The sequence below is a fragment of the Enhydra lutris genome, unplaced genomic scaffold (assembly GCF_002288905.1).
Source record: "Enhydra lutris kenyoni isolate GAN:26980312 unplaced genomic scaffold, ASM228890v2 scaffoldscaffold21, whole genome shotgun sequence".
Lineage (NCBI taxonomy): Eukaryota > Metazoa > Chordata > Mammalia > Carnivora > Mustelidae > Enhydra > Enhydra lutris.
In genome coordinates, this window is record NW_019154105.1 from 8,277,430 (window position 1) to 8,282,489 (window position 5,060).

The 5,060-nt window shown below is 39.2% G+C and overlaps 1 pseudogene; it reads left to right on the plus strand.

Moving 5' to 3' along the window:
* Positions 1-1,024: 1,024 nt before the first annotated feature.
* Positions 1,025-1,485, plus strand: LOC111149214 (annotated as a pseudogene).
* The last annotated feature ends 3,575 nt before the right edge of the window (positions 1,486-5,060 follow it).

The window sequence follows — 5,060 nt, forward strand, 5'->3', positions numbered from 1 at the left end:
TTGGCTAAATGGTGAGATACTCTCCAGCATTAAGAGTTACATAATAGAATACTATTTAATGATATAGAAGGGATATTTATAATACATTGCTCAATGAAATAGAATTTTCAAAACAGTATGATATGTATGGAAAAAATTTTCTTAGATAACAGATACATGTCGATAAAATGTTTGGAAGAATTTACACCAGAGTATTAGAAGTGTTATTTCCAGTTGGTGGCATTTGGGGTGATATTCATTTTTTTCCTCCTTGAATTTCAACAATGATTACACACTTCTCTAAAGTTATTTTTCAGAAAATAATTCAAGCTCAGTGCCTTCAAGAAAGTATTTGAGACCTGATTCTATCCATTCTGACTCTACTGATGATAATATTAATGTTTTCACCGTGTTAGGCTTTAGCAATATTTTCTCACATTTTAGTTGGTTAAATAGATTTCTGCTTTTCTCATAGAACGAATGCCACTTAACACTGGAAGAAACATGAATGGTCAAGTCCAGCCTCTGCAGATGAGGCCCATTTCACCACTACCTACCACCGTGGAGTCAGATACAGTTTCAGCTTAAGTGATTTCATAGACTGAGATCCAGGAATTCAGGGGCAGCAATGGGACCGTTAGTTTTCAGGTATTACTTACTGGCATTAAATCAAGTCAACACTTAAGGGATTGGAGCAATAGAAATATTGCATTTTCTCTAGAGTAACTGAGTATGGGTAGCCCCTGCTTTTTGAAAGTTTGAGTTATACCCCTTGGCTATTTAGAAAGAACTAGTTTAGTACCAGTTTGCATTAATTAAGAGAAATAGGAAACGGATTTTCCCCAATAGGGCAAAAGGCAAAAAGGGAAAGCAGCGTTCAGTATTTATTTTGTACTGAGCCATTATAGAGGGAGGGTGACCCTGAGCAGCTCTGCCAAGCTCCTACCCCCAATGGGGCTCCGCATCTCAGCAGCCAGCCACGAGCCACCAGAGTTTTTAACTTATCTGTGAACATCTGGGCTGCTTTCAATTTATTTTGTGCAACATGTCTAAGCTTTATTGTGACTGCTGTGACCCACACCTCACCCATGACACCACATCTGTGAGAAAGGCACGCTGCTGTTGGGGGAAACCCAAAGAACGTGAAAGGCTGCTATCAGAAATGGATGCAGGAGCAGCCTTCTTGCCTTTTACAAGAAAGATACCTTCTACTCCATTGCTGGCTTCTCCTCCTGCGGGGCATTGATCCCACCTCCCCGCAGTCTCCCCGGGCCTCCTCACCCTGTTATGATGCCAGCACCTAAAATGGGGGCCCCTGCCATGATGTCAGTGATAGGCCCTCATCTTCCTGGGATCATGCCAGTGGGACCTGCTCCTGGAATGAGGCCATCTACGGAAGGCCACATGCCAATAATGTCTGCACCCCTCCCCACCGTGATGAGACCTCCCACCCGTCCCATGACTCCTACCTGTCCCATGAGGGTGCCCCATCCAGCCAGGACTTGACCAGACATGTAAGGAGGGGGAGGAACCTCTTTATATCCATTTTATATTACTTGTTCTTCTTTACCAGGAGATGATGGTACTGTGACTCTAGATGTCTTCTCATAGCAAGACAGGGAAGACTTGCTCCCCCTTCCTATCAAAGCAAAAATAGTTTTGGCAAGGGAGTGGCAGGACTGAAAAAAAAGGCAATTTTCATTTGTATTGTGAAATATGAAAACAAGATTGTCAACTGTTTTAGTTAAAAAAAATTTTTTCCATGTAAATTAATGGTACTTGTATCTTTGGTGTATGCTATTTGAGGTTATGAAAGTTTTCATCTCTACTTTTGGAGAGCAGGAGAAAACTGTAATTCTATTTTTTGTGGATAAGATTTAGACCCATAACTAGAGTGACTACTTTCTCCAAATTCTCTGTCCTGTAGGCTGTCTTTCATGTTCTCCCAGCAGTTTCTAGTTCTGTCCACTGTCACCACCACCATCTTCAGTCAAGCTCCCTTTATCTCCTGCCCTGCCCCCAGAAAGTGCCATCGCCCCCGTGGATCTCTCTGGCTCTTCCCTGTCCTCTTCCAGTCCTTTCTCCACACAGCAACATGGTGCGCTGATCAAACACTGAGACTTTTCGCTTTTAAGTCAATCTGTGGCTTCCTCTCGTATTCATGCAGGAACCTAAACTCCAATGCCTTGTGGCAGATCTGGCCCTGCCTTTCCTCCCTCACTCCGTTCTTACCACAGCTCCTCCAAGGGGGACCTTCTCACATCATTGTCTTATTTGCCACCTGTCCCATGCTTCTCACGCACGTCCCTCTCAGTCTTCAGGTATCAGCTAAATGATACCATCACTTCAGTGAAGCCTTCTACGGTCTACAACACCTTCCCCCACGCCCATAATTTAATCACAATTTAAACCTCATATTTATTAACTTCATTTACTTGTCATCATTTTATGCACATGTTTTTTTCTACTGCTTGTTGTGTTTGGTTTTGTTTGTTCGTTTGTTTGTTTGTTTTGACCGTAGGGTTAGAAGCTTAAATTAAACATACTTCTCAGACTTCCTGTTGTTTTATTTAGTTAATTCTCAATACCTTCCTTGCCATCCCTCTGCTCCCAGCACCCTTCCCTCACCATTAGGTGACCGCTGTGATGTGTTTTATGTGGCCTTCTTTTTTTATATTTACTTAAAGTGTTACTTAATATTAGTAATTTGTGACTTTTGTAAAATGTGTGCTAATTAACGTAAAGAAATACGGATCAATCTTGGTTCATTTCTAACTTGCTTCGGTACCAATTTTTAAAATTTTAACATTTAAAAAAAATCTATTCATGTTACTCTGAATATACCTCCCCTGTTTCTGATGGCTGATACTGTTTTCCAGTTGGTACTCAGCACGTTAGACCTTTGTGGTATCAGTAATAGACACTAGACTGCCTCTAATTCACCACTATCGTAAACAACACCGCAACGAACATCCTCAGGCAAGTCCCTTTGTGAGCCTACCTGTCCCAGGGATATGTTCGCCTTGGGCAATGGGGCATATTTACCTTTAATTTGATTAAGTACCGTCATCATGCGGGTAACCTCCAGGCTAACCTCCAGTCAGTAATGTTTAAGGGTCTCTACGTCCACAAGCTTCTGCCAACACAATCTATTTTTGCAAATCTGAGGGTATCAAGGGATACCCTACGTTTTGTTTTTCTGTCATTTCAAGTAAGTTCGAGCATATCTTTCTAGTCAGCACCATGATGTTTGAATGTGCATTTACAGTTACAGAGTGTCCCCAGTGCAGAACGGGAGTGGGAGCGGGAGTGGGACTAAGATCCAAGCCATGTTCTGCATGCCCTGGCATGACTGTGAGCTAGCTGCAGAAAAGGCTGACTTTGGCTGATTTGCAGCAAGGCAACGTAAGGGCTAGCACTAGTCCAGATCACATACTTATTAGTCACTTACATTTCAGATTCTGGGAATTCTTTGCTCATATCCTTTCCCCCATTAAGTTGAAGGTCTTGTAATTTCTTGTTAATTTTTAGTCATTTCTTGCATATTAGAATCTCTTTTTAGTTTCAGACATTGCCCATTTCTTCTATAATTCTGTCAACTATCTGTCAAATTCACCCATGGCATTTTTCTTTTAACAGAACTCCCTAATTTTGACATACTCAAAAAAGCAGTTTTCCTCTTCCTGTCTTTAAACTGTGGGATTTTGCTTAAATCCTTCCAAACCTTAAGTCACAAGCATATTTTCTCGCATTATTTTGTTTTCACTTGATAGGGTTGCATTTCACATTCAGGTCTTTCATCTTTGTGGGGTCCACCTTTAGCTACGATGTAAAGTAATCATCTGATTTTATTTTTCTCCACATTCAAAGACCTTTTTTTTTCTACAACATTTGCTAAGCAGTCAGTATTTTCCTTACTAATTTATAGTGGGGTTTTTATCCCATAATTAGTTGTCTCTGAGCTCTCTGTGTTGTTAAGTTGGTCTATTTGTTCATACTCACGTCCATACTCAGTCAAGAACCACACTGTTTTACTACTTTACATTGTATATGTCTTTATATACAAAGCTTCTTTTTTGCTTTCTTTGTTCAAAATGGCAGGTTTTCATGAACTATTATTTTCCCATGCAAATTTAGAATATGATGTACGGAGTTCCTCAAAACACCCAGCTGGAATTTTGATTAGCATTTTGTTGAATTTAAAGATTATTTGGGAAGAAAATTAACCTCTACATTCTAAAGTCTAAGATACTCTCTCCATGACAGATTTGTTTTCTTTTAACACATTCCTAATTTTAAAATCCTATGTACTTATAAATAATACATACGTATGTATATACACATGTATAGTTTGCTAACAATTGTGAGTCCTACTTTATTTTTTTATTTTAAGATCGAGCTAATTTGTCATTAAAGAAAAAACTATTAATTTTGGAAATTTATATTATATCTGGCGATCCCATGAAATTATCTTATAAATTCTAATAATTGGCATATTAACTTTGTGGTTACTCTAGGTAGACTATCCATCATATTATTTGTGAACAAGAAAAGATTTACTTCTCTTTTACAAATTCTTATATTTCTTCTGTTCCTTTTCTTACAACTTTAGTCAGAATTTTTATACTATGTTAAACAGTAGTTAGTGGTAGTGATGATGGACATCCTTGTCTTATTACTAATTTTAAAAGGAAAGAATCTATAGATCTGTTACTAAGTATAAATTCTGTAATTACTTCTCATATGTAGCTTTTATCAAGCTCAGGAAGTATCCTATTCCTAGTTCTAAAAATTTTTTTAAAGATTTTATTTATTTATTTGACAGACAGAGAGATCACAAGTAGGCAGAGAGAGGGGGGAAAGCAGGTTCCCTACTGAGGAGAAAGCCCGATGCGGGACTCGATCCCAGGACCGTGAGATCATGACCTGAACTGAAGGCAGAGGCTTAACCCACTGAGCCACCCAGGTGCCCCTAAAATTATTTTAAAGTATAAATCAGTTTCTCTGCCTTTAATTTTAAAAAAAGGTTTTAAGGGCGCCTGGGTGGCTCAGTGGTTAAAGCCTCTGCCTTCGGCTCAGGT